Source organism: Contarinia nasturtii, unplaced genomic scaffold, assembly GCF_009176525.2.
Source record: "Contarinia nasturtii isolate CC-2019 unplaced genomic scaffold, AAFC_CNas_1.1 Cnas_scaffold_2367, whole genome shotgun sequence".
Lineage (NCBI taxonomy): Eukaryota > Metazoa > Arthropoda > Insecta > Diptera > Cecidomyiidae > Contarinia > Contarinia nasturtii.
In genome coordinates this window covers 379,559-395,646 of record NW_022199689.1, presented here as the reverse complement: position 1 = coordinate 395,646, position 16,088 = coordinate 379,559, and the positions used below count along the sequence as shown (strand labels likewise).

Here is a 16,088-nt window from a genome sequence, read left to right as displayed (position 1 = left end):
ATCAATTTGGTTGTCTTTTTTCTCTCGACAATCATTCCTCATCATTCGAAAGATATTTAAAAACCACCTACAGCGTGATATCGTTGAATCCAAACGTTAATTGGACACATTTTTTTGTATTCATAATTTGATTAGTAGAGAGTCAATTAGATGTGGAGCATGATGTGAAAGGAGTATCTAAAAATGGATTTGGAAAAAGTTGTGTGAAAAACGCGTACCACATCTATAACTCATTTGAATGAGTTGAATGACAGTAAGTGCTCGTTTAAATTAGGCCAGATTAAAGGATTTAAGTATATATTGATCTAAATTTGGTGGTGCGCTTCTTTGTTCAAAGCTCTTAGTCATCGAATAAAAGATGGCCAACCACCCATATAATCACTGGCTAATCCAGCAGTTATGTGAACTTTCAAAGGCCATTTGTAAAAGGTCCATTTTCGAGTATTGGCGAAAAATCAACGAAAAAACACGCTGACAAATGGAATTTTTGGAAGACAAACCAAGCTTCTTTATATGGTTGCATGACGGTTTATTAATTTAAAAAAATCGAATTAAACGGATGAACGTTATTGGTGTGCGTCGTGGCACTTGTATATGCGTGTGTATGATGATGACAAATGAGGTGTTCGTCCAAAAATGAAATGTGACATTTAGATACTCTCGGATTGAGAAGATGTACAACACCTGTGTGTCAAACAAATTACACTTCCGAATCTACATGAGCCGTGAGGTGAGTCAGATGGAACGTTTTCAAAACATTCTTTCGGCTCATTTGCTAAATTACATGAAACAAAAATAGAATTAACGAACATGTTTCACTGCAAAAATCGTTAAGCACAAACACGGTAGATATAAAGGCACCTTTTCATGCCAATCTAAACTCATCAACACGATGCTGTTGCGGAGACGAAAAGAGCAAAAACAACGACAAAATAAAAAAGAATTTTTGTACAAGTAACGAACATGTTTCACAATCACAGATCTAGCGCAATGAAATACAAATTGAAAAATCCAGTTGAAACCAACCGACACTCATGTCGGTGTGTGAGTGCAGTGTAGCAGTGCACATCACGACGGATTATGTTATTAAAATATTTCGATTTCAAATCAACTGATTTTGCTATCTTTGGCCCGATTGCACCAATTTGCCCGCGATGGTGCCGCTGCTGCTGCTGTTGCTACCGCTGCCACACTACTCTTGTTAACACAAACAAAAACAAATGCATCTGCAATTCGTAGCAATGTTCCAAATGAGCAAATTGGTTTTCTTCATTTCGCACACAAAGGTGCTCGCAGCATTAGGTGCGCAAGAGTTCGAAAACCAAGACCGAGAGTGAATGAGTGAGCTGGAATGATGTTGATCGTATGTGGGATGCAGTTCAATCATATAGCAGCAACAACGACAACATACATTAAGGTCTTGTTGATTGTTGTGTATATATATATCGAATTCATGAGCCGCTCGTTCTCTATTTCTCTTTCTTCCCCGATGCTATTTCACCGTACGCGTTTCTTTTTCTAATTCGGTTCTCTATTTCTGCTTTTTTACGTTTTTTTCTCTCTCTTACTCACTCATCTCCCTCTCTCTCGCTCTTCCGCTGTCTTGTCGTGTACGAATCTGTCCCTTTCATGTCCACGCGATTGATCGTTGTAAGCTGTGCGCGTTGTTTGAAGAAAAAACAAACAAACAGTGTATCGTGATGTGAACGAAAACTTGACTATATATATTTTTTTGCTTTGCTTACATCAACCGGCTAAGCCTATGAAGAGACAAAATGCGAATTCCCCTCATCTGTGCCATCTTGTATTCCATAGTTGAACTCAATTTAGTTACAATGAATTGAATCGAAAAAGAGAAAAAAAACAACAACAGTAACATGGCTACATAGATCTGTTGACCAGTGAGATACGTATAGCAATGGAATGAAAGAATGAAGAAAGCGTATATGTGTATGTATGCATCAGCACGCATAGATGTACAGCTCTGTGTGGCCGTGCTATTGTTGTTGTTTTTTCACTTTTTCATTTCAATGCTACAGAATTAAATTCAGTTTTTGCATCTAATTCACACTAAAATCAGATGGCGCTCATTAACGAGATTCGCAAAAAAAAGTCTCCAATCTCATACAAATATACACCGGCTGGCTTACATGCATGTTTTTTTTTTGTTTTCATTTCTTCTTTCGTTCATTCATGTTAAACGTTTGTCGCAGGCGCATACAGTGCGTTCTTGATTTTGCTTGTACTGCGCGCGCGATCTTACTGTGTTGTGTCCACTTTAGTGTGAGCGTACACCAGCAAAACCTATGCGATCCACTGTTTTGCACCAATCGTTCAGTTACTCGCGAACTGTTCACGTGAAACGGTCCTTTTTTTTGTCTTTTAATTTCGTGTTTAGTGCGATCGCGTTCTTCATACGAAAATTATTTATCTTTTTCACACGACTGCTAAAGTACGTAGGATCCAGAGGCATATATTTGTCTTTTTAATATATATCTTTTTAAAAAATTAATTACCGTAACAAAACCAACGCCAAACATTTAAAAGGAAATTAAAAACATTATGCAAACACTTGCATTAAAAAAAAACAGAACAATTTGTTTACATTGTAAAAGCTGTAATTGATCGTTAAACAAACAAACAAAAAATAAAGTGCAGAAAAGTGATTGCGGGCTTGAATTTTCGGAATTCTTTTTTTTTTTCGGCCAATGTGCAGAAGATCATGTGCAAGTTGGTTAAAGTTCAGGGATTTTTTTCTATTTGGAGTGAATAAGAAAGGGACGGATGAAGTACGATCACATTTTAAAAGGCAATTGAATCGGATTCTTAATTATAATTTTGTTTGAATTTTTTAAACGGAATTTTCATGTTGAGTTGAAAGCTTGACAGCAATCGTTTTGAAAATAAGTGAAATTAATTCGAATTAAGCTTTGGTTTACGTGAAAAGGTCAAAGATTGCTGATTTAACTCCTTGCAAACAATAGTTGTGCATTTTTCATTCGCGGCATTTCAAATTGTTTTTTTCTGCGCATAAATTGCACATTCAATTTTTTCCACTTAAACTGTTCAATCCCATTTAATTTTGAGTCATTAACAATTCGCTTTTTGTTCGCTTCTTTCATTTCAATTATCCCATTTTTGGTGTGTTCATTCAATAGTGATCTGTATTTTGTTGACAATGCGTAATTCATAAAATGTGGAAAAGGGGCCATGGAATGAACTGAAATGAGTCGGAACAAAAAAGGCGAATATATGAGTAAAACCATCAATAAAAATTGAAATACAATGTGCGCGCTCGCACGCACAGCAACACATTTTTGTCGTGTAAATCGCCAATAAAAATCGATATACAGCGTCTCATTGAATGCGATGGGCTGGAATGCATTTTAAAAATCGATAACAGCACAATGCAATAAGATTGATGATTGTTTGATAAAGTGCGATGCACACACACATACAACGATGATAATTTATCGATATTTATTTAATTGAAAAGAGTTCGATCGGGTTCGAAACAGCCCCGACACAAAGACAGTAATTCGATTTATTGTTTTGTCACTTGAACTGTTTGTATAGTGTGACTTGTGAAAATTGGAACATCAAACTCATTCCCTTTGTGCAGCGTTGTCACAATTTTTCGTTGTAAATAGAAATTATGAATGAATTGGCAAAATATTTGAATTTTTCGAGAGAAAAAAAAAGAGTTTTTTCTACGGTAAACGAGAAAAAGAAAAGAAAAACGGTAATTCATGACTATTTTTTTGGTGTGGATAGTGATCATCGGTTACAATTGTTCGTGACAGTCAACAAAGAAAAAAACTGATGTTGTAATCGCACGAGATATGCTAAATCAATGACCGATCCTCTCTGCGACAGTCTGCAATAGATACCGTTTCTTTTTTTCTTCATCTCTAAATCATATTCCATCATCGATGCAAATCAACAATTTCACTTTTTTTTGTCTTGTAAATTTATGGTCACGAAACATCATCGAACCAAACACACCGAATTGCATCTTTAAATGGTACGTGAGCGCGCTTCTGTAATCATATATTTCTCTAAAAAGTGAAGTAATCCAATAAGATTGGGACTGTTTTTGTCGACGTTTGGCATTTTTGAAATTTTTTTTCCGAAAAAAATCCTTTCCAATAGAAAGTGTTTTTTTTTTTATATGCAAATTTCATTGTCGATTATTGTGAGTATTATTTATTGAAAACTGTCCACCCCCAGCACGAATAGAACAAATCAAATATTGATTTTGAAATATTTTTTTTTCTAGATTTGTTGAAAGTAAATCTATTAGCATATGCTAAATCTCGTTTGAGTGTTGCAATTTAGATGCCAATTCATTGCGTCAACATGTCAATTTGCAATTAATCGTTCGAAGGAAAAATAACATGGAAAAATATGAAATGTGTTCATTGTGATAGATCATGAGCCGTGTACGTTTTTTTTTCTTCGTTCATTTGAATGGACCTTCATCATAATATGAATTACCATAAATAGTTGTAAAATGCATGCATTTAATTGTATGTGTGTGTGTCGATTGATTTTTTCACTTGTCGCTCATTTGGTCGTCGTCAACAATGTATCAATGTTCAATCAAACTTGCAATTGCACCCAACAATGGCAATTCGATTGTTTTCATTTCAAATTTTTAGAATAAAAAAATCAAAAGACAGACAAACAGCAATCGATTGTGAATTTGTTTTGTCCTACACGTCGCCCATATTTGCATGGAAAAAGGCATTGGTTCTGTGTGTGCTCATTTTCACTGTTTCGAACCCGTTTCATTGACAATTTTATTTTTCTTTATTCATGTCGATATATTAGAAAAAATTGTGGGACTCTTATCAAAAAAGTCGTTTTTCAACTCGATGAGGAGTTGAATGTGAAAACAATATCAAAATCACTGCCATTTTCCGGAAAGAAACAACAACACCAAAAAAAACTTGCATTTAATTGTTTGCAAACAAACAAACAAAAATGTAAACAGACAATTTAACGAATCATTTTTCAAAACTGTAAAAATGCAAAACGATAGAACCGCACACTTTAATAACACTTGAATGCGCATTTTGTGCTCATTTAAATGAGCAACTATTAATAGTGAAGTGGATAAAGTGGAAAAACAACCACAACACTTTGTGAGTCTGTCTGACTGGTTAGCGAATGCGCGCTCGCACCGCAGACCATGCATTTTGATATGTGGTATTGTGTTGACACGCGCAATTCTGCTGCTCTCCAGCTCAAATTGATTGAAAATTGAATTAATCGCACATCGAATGTACGCATTGCCATTGATCATATGTCAATGGTCTAGCACATCATTTTATGTATTTTATTCCCACTTCCAGACCGAACAGACGGAGACCGTTTAAATAAACAAATTGCTTTGAATCGCCATTCATTGTGTTTGTAAATCATCGTCAATTTTTATATATGAATAGTTTTGAAACAGACAATAACAAAAAAAAACGAGACAAATACAAGAGCCAGAAATAGAGTAAAGCAATCAATCTAAAAATTGTCTGAAAGCATCCATTAAAATTGATCGATTCGAAGAGGAATCAATGTATTCTCTATTTTTTCTCTCCCTCTTCCTCTCTCTCTCTCTCTGTATGCTTCTTCAGTTTAATTCATTGCAATTGATGTGATTATCGACGCCAATAATTGTTTTAATGACTACTTTATGCTTGCTGCTGCCATAGTCGAATGAATGAATGAGTCTGGTCATTTTTTGCCAACCATCCCAATTCTTTCAGTACAGCAAAAGTGAATTTCAAGTTTTCGATATCTTGATTTCGAATTACGAAACTTCTGAATCTCTTCTCTCCATATCCGGATGGTGATTACTTGTGTTTGGTGGTCTTGAATCTTGACAATGATGACCGCACTGGATTGTCGAATTTGACGTAATTTTGATTCAATTTCGATATGTTTCTTTTTTTCTTCATCGAAATTCAATCGTTTCGACTTTGAACATGTTAACCACACGCGTGGGCGATCTCGTGCAACCTTAAATACACAAAAAAACCTACTGTGCGTGTTTCGGGCCAGCGCAATTTGTGTCTCTTTTTTTTTCTCTTTTGATGGAATGACATTGGAATATCATTCGATTTTTTCGGTGAATAATAATAATATTGACGTAAAAAAACGTGTTGAATTTTAAATATATATGCATTGAGTGCAGGTTGAGCTGGGAACGCACGCGCAAACACACTTATACGTTTGTTCTCAATCACTCTCGGTGCTCATTTGATGCTAAACAGCGATAAGACAACTGTGTTATGTCATGTTCACTCTATCGTAACATTGCTTGTTAAATGGCCATCTCCAATGTATCACACACAATCACACGTGAGATGTATCGTTTTCAGAAATCGGCGCTCGTCATTCATTTTAATCGGCCATTTATTGGCCATACTAACTAATAGTAATGCCGCTGAGTTGATCATTTTTATGAACTTGCCTCAAACTCATTGAAAAATGAACAGAGACACAGAGTTAAAAAAAACTGTTTAAGCATACAAAATCTACCCACTGGCTAATATGGTGAGAAGGCGAAATGTGTGCGCAATACAAGAAGAAAAAAAATCAACACTCAAACGACATCAGACACACATAAAAATCATATTCTGTGTTTTCTCTCCCCGAAAAAAAAAAAAGAGAGAGAGAAACAAACATAGTTCGGATCAAAGAAGCGAACAACAACAGAAGAAACGAAAAATTATGAATCAAGCGAAAAAAGTGGGTAGATTTGTTCAAGGAAACATTCAATTTTGCATTCAGTTTTGCGCCTGCTTACTCGCCAGCCGCGATTCAATGAAAATGGTACCATATGCAAAAAAATGATAATTTTTTTAATTAAGTATGATGAAAAAAGATAGAGCGACACACCAATCTAACGTTAGAAAAAATATTTATATATGGATTTTTCATTGAAGTATTATTTGCACTTCTCCCATACACTCATTGAGACGAATTCTAGATTACATCAACGTTGTTGAATGACCTAAGCAATCTAACGCTTATTCAAAACAGTAATAAAAAATAACCCTACGTAAATGATGATCGATTGATGAAATTTAAAGCCTTTTGCTACCTGCAATAAACAACATTTCTATACTAAAAAAACACAGCAAAACACACAATTTACACCGCATTAAAAATGCAAATAAACAGTGATTTTTAATGATCGTGAAAAATGTAATAAAATAAAACTGACAACAAACAACAGACAAAAGAACTTGAAAATAAAATAAGATGAAAAAAACAAGCTAAATAAAGTGTCTTTTTTGTGAATACTAAAATCATATGCGAATCATAATTATGAGATGGTTTCGATCGATTAATTACTGTATCAATGCCATTCTTTGTTATATATTTAGATTAATTTTGGGATTAATTTCAACGCAATTAACGTGTGGATTTTTCATTTGGTGACGATTGACACAGTATTAAAATAGCAGCTTCATCAAAAAGACGGATATCTTTAGCACACTTTTGGTGTAAGTATTTAAAGGCCATATTTTTTTATGTCGAAATAAGTGAGTCATGTGTTAGAGCATATGCCATTCGATCTTGATCGTTTTGAAATTGAGCATTTTTTTACATCGAAAAATGTCGTTTCAGACTGCATCGAAGAGTTCTGTTCCAAGTCAAAAAATTCTTGTCCTGACAAAAATACCAAAATCATGAAATAACGTCTTTCCCAAATTATATCGTTCACTGTTCTATGTGACATTTGCTATGAATCTTTCTCTATACCCAGTCGCAGCTCCACTTTAACAGACCAAACTCAATTTTATATCGACATGTATTTGGACGTGACACATAGGCGTGGATTTCCGTTGGTCTTTCTTTTCTCACTTGACAAAATAAATCGATGCGTCCAATAAACGTTAATAGAGACATATATTTTAAATGAGAACAATGCCAATCGCCGGCGATGGAATAATAAAAAAAATCCCGCATTATACGCACCCAATGGAGAAAGACGCGATGCTTATAACCGCTTCATACGTGTGTATGGGTTATTACAAAAAAAGAGTTGCCTCTAATCGAAAATGATCGTTTGTTCATTGACCAGAACAATGCAAAGAGTGTATATGCTTCAATTGGCACCGAAATAATTGGTGATTGTGTACGTGTTACGATTTAAAGAACTTTACATTAGTCGAGGGCATACAAGTCGTAAAATTCGTTGACCATTTTTGTTTTGTCGTCGTTGATGTTGTTGTTAAAGTGAACAAACTCTCTCACTCACAAAGAGTGGGCACAACGATGTATACTCGTTCCGTTATCATCGACGGATATTACGACATGAACACTTTTTTTTCACATTCAAATCAAGAAATTTAATTTAATAAAAACAAAAGAAAATGAATGAACCGTTACTTTATTTCACACTTGAAGCTCATTGATCTTGGGTGTGTGTATGTCATTTTTTCCACTCACCGATTGGCAACGATTATTATTATTGTTTGAGCGAAAAGAAGGCAAATCATTAAGAGATTCTTTAGAACGTGCCATTTTGGCTCCCGTTTAACACATTACGTACATTCGAAATGTAACGAAACAATCAAATCTAGAAAAGAGCTAAAAAAAAACGTGTGTCAACACGATATGTGTGTCATAATTCATTACGATAAAACCATTAAATATTATCGCACTTCAAATATAAATACCTGTCAAAGTCATGTATGTGTGTGTGTTTTATTATTAAATACCCAGAATTTATGTACGATTCGATATCGAGGAAAGCAATAATGCTACTTTGCAGAAAAAATGCGCATGCAATATGCAGAATTGAAATTGGATAGCAAAAGAAAAGAACAAATTCAACTGAAACACGAGTGTGTTCGCACAGGGATTGAAGTCAAACAAAACAGTCTATAATTGCTATGCAGCGAAAAAATACACCCATAATTCACTAGTCTCTGGCGGTTGCAAAGAGCGAACAAAAGAATTATTGTGCACAAATGCAGAGAACAAAAAAAAGAGAGCAAAGTTGTAAAGAAAGACCAAGTGTTTGTAGTCGATAATCCACTTATTTCATATATTAGCACCAAACGCGCAATTTTTTTCTCGTTTCTTCTCCTTCATTCGTTGGCCTGGTAAATTATGATATTCATATTTTCGGTTGGTTTGTTCCACCACTTAAATCACGGCCATTTTAATGCTCAAACGTTGCTGTAATATGATAAATCGCATATTTCAAATATGTATATATCTCTAAACGGGTTGTGCGAATACTATGTCGCAATCATATATCAAAATACTGAAGCCGAAACAAATTTGCATAGAAAATGCGACATATTGCCTGTTTTCATAGTTTTGGTAATTAGACGGCGATGTGTTTGTGATAAGCATTTAACAAGCCCCGCAGCCACATACTTGAATGGAAGTTCTCAGCTGCGACTCTGGCTCTCTTTTTTTTCGGCACAATTATGAAATCGATTGTAAACATTTTATCTTGATCATTTTTGGCGCAGAGAAAGAGTCACACTTTGCGTGTGCGTGATAGAGAAAGATTAAAAACAAGTGTTAAAAATTCGATTTGCTTTTCATTTTCAATTATAATCGATTGAGAACAGCTGTTTTTTCACAGTTGCTTTCCGATTTTTCCAATATCGAACGAACCGCGGTTTGCATATACCAGTATTGTTTACATGTGAATCATAACCGATTCACATGCAACGCTATAAAAACCAACTTATGGTGTATTATTTTATTGGCTCTGGCCTGGGTTCATTTGTAAAAATCGTATTTATCTTTGAAGTGAAAATACATTTGAAAAAAAAAAAAAAAATCAAAAGACATTGGCATTCCAAATCGTTTACATGATGAATATGTTTTATGGCAATTTTATCGCCCATTTTAATTGAATCGGTTCGTGCTCTCAAACATATTTTACAATTATCGCTGTTTCACAATATTCTTAAGAGGCTTTTCAATTAATCATATTTTTTTTTCGCTTTGGTTTGTAAGAGATGCTTGTTTAATGGTCGGATCTCAATAAACAATTCTAGCATTTAATGACCGTGGCTCCGGAAGATGCAATGCTAAAGTTGGAGAATTGTGCAATGATGAGCCATGAAAATCAAGGAATTTTTTTCAATGTTTGACATTATGGACCATCCAGGGGGGTTCATTCTAAAAATGTCCAAAAATGTAGAGGGGTAATTTGGTCTTAAAGCAAAATTTTTATGTAAATAAAAACCTTGAAACCTCCTCTTTCTTTCCGTGTTAGATTTCATTTTTCAAAATAAAAAATCAAAGACAATTTTAATTACCCGCCTTAAAAAAGACAACTTTTTTTTTTAAATTTGAAATGTGCATCGTGCACGAATCTCTTACATCATCATTCGACATCGACATCCAAACTTATTTTTATGGTCCGTCAAAATGTGCGAGTCATCAATTACTTCATAGGAAATGTCATTTGAGATTAATGGTGTAAAGGACTGTTAACTGTATCTCATTTTTTTTTATCTCAGTTAAACTATATGCCATTTACAGATCAACTACATTTCTAATGAGTATAAGCTGGGTTGCTGTGAGGGCGTTGATAAATCAATTAAGCCGTTCGTTGTTCATTTCAAATTTTGGTTCCTGGCGACGATATATGGCCAGATATGAATGATGTTGAAATGGAACTTATTGAAAAGAAATATTGAAATTGATCGATGAACTTTGATCGTGTTTTTTTTCTCTCGTGAATTCGATTTTGTAATGTTAAGTGAATGCAAAAAAGAAACAAATTGAGTAAATGTGACATGAAAAAAATTAAGAGAGAGAGAGAAAGAGTAACCTATTGAGAATGCAGAAATAGAAAGCAAAATTCCCATTGAATTGATCGGGAAAACATTGTATCATTTCAAATAGGTTGTTGTTTATATCCGGAGGCTGAATTTGTATGGTGCATGACGTTAAACTACAATATTGAAAAGCCTCTTTTGATATGATCCGCAGCGAATGCATCGAAAGAGAGAGAGAAAGAGAAAACTGGCCACTTTCAGCTGTACAATAAGAAAATGGAAACCAAACAACAACACATCGATTATCACCTTTTCCAAATCGCGAATAAGAGATGGTCGAGATTGCATCATGTGCATATTACCATCAACATTTGAAAATGTTGGTGCCCATTGGCGATATAAAAAAAATTATGCCAAAAAGTGTGTATGTGCACACAATTAGTAAATATCACTTTAAAATAAGCGACACCAAGTGTCCCAATATTGACATCTCGACACTGACGTAGGACAATATGCCTGCAGAACAACTTCTATTGCTTTTTTACTGCACGAATCAATTTAATTGAGTCGTCATAAGACACCAGAATCTATGATCGAATTGAACGTGCAACCATTTTGTGCCCTGTGTGCGAGAATTTTCTCTGGCGGCGAGGAAGCGATTGACGTTTACGAAATCCGTACCGGTGGTGATTTCATTGGATGGCAAAAAAAAGTCGTGTATGATCAATTATTTTATTATATTGATCGTGTTCGTGAGTATAATGTAAGAATTGAATCTCGGTTGAAGAGACAGGTATACACTAATCTGGGCCAAGATGCAAAAATTCACATCACTCTCGTAGAAAAAAACACACACACTGCAGTTGTTGTTGATTGTGCGCATGTGAACTCACCTCATCGCTAATATTGAAAATGCTATTTGGAAATTACGCAAGTACTCATATTACTTTCGGGCAACATGCGCACAGAAACGATAATTCATAAAACGAATAAAAGATGAAGAGAAAAAAAATGGAATGCAAATAACAGTTTTGTAGCTAATATAAATGTGCAGGGGGCCAACAACAACAGCAACACAAATCTGAACGACTATACGCTGAAACGATAAATTTTGAAGAGATCGCCAATTTTCATTTTAGTATGTGTGGTGAAAAAAGAACCCATCAACCAAACATGCAATTTTCTAACGGAATAATGCGCTCTACACTCCACAATAATGATGCACGATATGCACAAATTTACATATTGCATAATCATAATCATGATTTTTCAAGCGATATTGGCGAAGTGCAGAAACACAGATACCAATTCTGGAAAATCATCGAAATTAAATGTTTCGACACAACCTTCGATACAGCCGATCATCATGAAAATCAGGCCACCAGTGTGAATTTTTTTTAAATTTAAATGTATGATTGATTATGGCACCATCGTTGAAATAAAATGCATTTTTAATGTCGATTCAATTTATATGTTCTGATTCAAAGAATATAATCGAAATTCTGGTGGAAAAATGTGCAACATACATAAATTTCGTGTCGATGAGATACATTTATGAGTATCATAATAATTATGTGCAGTGTGCGCTCCAGTGACCGCTCCCAAAATCAAAGAAAATCATTCCAAGAAAAAAAAATCGTTTGACATACATTAAAAAGGCATACACATAAATATTCCACTCCCAAACTGCAGCTGCATAATCACGACGATTCATTTGAAAGTCGAACTATTCAATTATCGCAAATCGTTTGGTTCAATGTCCATTTGAAACGGGAGTGTGCGTTTAAATATAATTTATACAAACAACCGAACCAACGGAGAGAGAGAGAGATAGGGTCTCATTATGCTATGTAATGATCGATGTTTTGTGTGTGCGCAATTGTTTTCATTTTGTTCGAAAGAAAATTATATTATTATGCACACACAGTGTGTTGACATCACACACTCGAATCAGTTTCTTTTTTTATTGTTTCTCATTCTTTGCACATGCATAAATTTGTCATGTTTCTCTTTTTTTTGTATTCTCACTCCTCTTCATACATTTCCATGTGCACCCGGTTAAGTGCATAACGCGTTTCGTGCGTATACGAGAGTGCTCAGTCGAGATGGCGATGACAACGAATGCGTGTACGTGCTTAAATGACAAACACCCGCAACATTTTATGTTGACGACAATTCATTTGATTGAAAATAAAGAAACTAAAATGCGATAAAATGTCTCTTAGACGTTGATTCGTATTGAAATCGATACAAGTAATGCTCCAAACCCTTCATTCAAAATTGACGACGACGTCAGCAAACATTCAGTTGCATTACCTTTTTTCGATTTAAATGAAGTCGCTTTGTCACACGGCTGTCGTGCCTTTCGTGCCACCGGATGTGTATATGGAGAGAAAAGAGAGAAACTACAATAACAACAACGATAAAAATAATAATAATAAATAAAACGTTTTCTAATTTTGATATGTTGTTGGACACTCGAGCATCGCGTGCCGAATCGAAGCGAATGGACACATTTTAAATGCCGTTTCATTCAATTATTTTAATAAATCATTTAAATTAATTTAGAATTTTTTATGTGTCTGTGTGCTAGAAAGCGACTATGAAAAAGGTGAATTTTTGATCTATACTCTTTTTTCTCTCTCTTCAATTTAATTTCAATGACGACTGATTGCCGTAGAAGAGGGCAAAAATTCCATTTTTATCATTTTCACAAGAAATGCGCCTGTGTTGATTTTGAGCTTGTTTCACTTGCTCAATGCTGCTCAATTGTGGCTGTTTTTCTCCCATCGCTCAATTAATAGTAATCAGCGAAAAATGCCGTCGATTAATTAATATGCTAACTTGCAAACGATACAAAACGTACGCAATTTTATTCTCTTTAAATAATAATTGATATGATAATTCAAAGAAATTTTGCCGCTGGGTGGTTTTCATTACATTCGCTCCATTGAAATTAATCGATAAATAAACACGGTAATTTACAACTTGTTGAACAACAACAGCAGCATCGATTGCAATCATTTTTACCATATATTGTAGTATAAATTAGAATTCGTCGAAACTTTCATCAGACAAATGTAACAACAAAAGATTTTCATTCAAATCAAAGTGCACCTTTGGTGCTTCTGTCTGATTGAATCAAAATAACAACGTTCGAACAAGTGTATTCGGAAGAAATGATTGTACCCGAAGCATCGAAAGTTTATTTATTTATGAAAAGAATGGCAAATTGTCACATATGGGCTCGAGTAGAGAGAGACAATGTTTCCACCATGGGATGCGATCACGGGTGGTCATAATTACAGTAATTGCTAGCCATACATAATAATCCACAAAACATAAACATCACTCTGGATCAGTGATCATGATCATGCACAAACATTATTTGGCTCAAGTTATAAGGAGCTATGTGTGTGTGCAAATGGATTTTTATCGAATGCAATCAAACTGCTTTTAACATATATAGTAAGTATAATGAGCAGAAATGCAATTGAACGGCGATTTTCTGGGCAGCCCTAAGCTTAGTGACGCAAAATGCATGCTCATTTTAATATTTGCTAATCACTTAATACGCGTTCTCCATTTGGTAGCGTATAACAACAAAAAAATTGTATGCAGTTTGACTTGATAATTTAATGTGTAAATATGCGTGCCTTGTTATTATAGTCACTTTTGACCGGCGGCATTTACAAATCTCTCTTTCTCTATCTATCTCAAACAAAATGAAAACAACACGCAAAATATACAAACCACACGTATAGGTTAGTGTAACAAAGATAAAGACCTGAAAAAAAAAGTGACGACGACAACGTGAATCGATAACACAGACGGCCGATAATATCGCGACTTCATGTATGAATGCACAAAAACCATTATTTCCCATTAAATTATATCTCACAAACGAGTGTGTATGAAAAATTCAATTTCTTTTTTGTTGTTTGTTTAAACTTGAACATTTGATGATCGTTTGCCAGTTTTCGTCAGGCGACAATCGAATCGATTGTATTTCGATAAAGTAACAAAAATACATTTTTCGTTTGTTTGCTGAATTAACAAAAATAACGAAAAATACACATATACTTTTGATATTTGACGTTAAAACACTGAATAGCTAACGGTAATTCATGATATATTCAATTTTTTTTTCACCGTGAAAAACAAACAAACTCAAAGTCAGTAAACAAACTTGAAGCACATGTGCTTCATTCATTTCAAACGGATCATGTTCAGGGACTTTTTATATCCAATTTTCATGGGGTGTTCGTCTTTTTCTTTTGTAAATTGGCACAAACTGTTCAATGGAATCGATTTTAAGCCGTTCAATTGATTTTAAATCGACTTTAAATGATTTTTTTACAATAAGGCCAATTCATTATAGAGAACAACTTAGTACCATACATATAGAAATAGTACGCAGTTTTTCAATATAAAGTCAAGAACCATGGCATGGTATAGGTTTCAGCTGGAAACCATAAATTATTTAAATAAACCTACTTGCTGTCCCTCTCTCTGATCTAACTATAGACTTGCGTCTTTTTTTTCGTGAGAAATAACATCGGAAATTGCGGTTCAGATTACGTCATTCAAATGTAGTTTAATTTTTGGAATGATGTTCGACAACTGTGAAAAATGTAAAATTTCGAATCCATCAATTTTGGTATCGATTTGAATTCAATTAGGCCGATTCACACTCCAAATCTAGTAACAGCGGTTTATAACACACTTTCCCCGCTGATGCGGCACCAAAAATTTAGACATAGAAAATTCTCAATTGATAAAGTTGTGAATTCATTGACCCGCTTTTGAGTACACGTATTCAATTCGAATTTGAATGGAGCAATCGATCAAAAAAGCCTACTCCCCGTCTCTTACTCTCTCTCCCTGTTCGTTTCGTATTTGCCTAAGTCAATAAGAGCTTCGTTGTTGTTATTCTAGAGAGCAGAACTTTTTTTTTAGTCCAAAAACAGTCATCGAAACAAATATCAGTAATTAAAATGCGATTTAACAATGGATAGAACAAAACTTCAGCGCATTTATTCAATGAAAAAGCATTAACCAAGTCTTTTCACATACGCACATCCACACGAACACAGTTTAAGAGTAATCGCGCGCGCTCTTATTCGCAATGGGGCCCGATGTCAGTAAGCAATTTAGTCGTCAGCCCACGCAACGTCAAGTTACCATATTCGGATGATGGTTCATTTTTTGAAACAATATATCCATTGAATGTATTTGAATGATGACAAACAGCAGACACACATGTTCATCGCCTGAGACACACACACACACACACACACACACACACACACACACACACACACA

At 34.7% G+C, this 16,088-nt stretch overlaps 1 protein-coding gene across 1 annotated transcript in view; it reads left to right on the top strand.

Moving 5' to 3' along the window:
- Positions 1 to 2,324: 2,324 nt before the first annotated feature.
- LOC116348217 (inverted formin-2-like) overlaps positions 2,325 to 16,088 on the top strand; it is a 63,590-nt gene continuing 49,826 nt past the window's right edge. The window contains exons 1-2 of the mRNA XM_031779127.1: positions 2,325 to 2,452; positions 7,392 to 7,511. The gene's annotated coding sequence lies outside the window, so the exon portion shown is untranslated. The remainder of the gene's footprint in view (positions 2,453 to 7,391; positions 7,512 to 16,088) is intronic.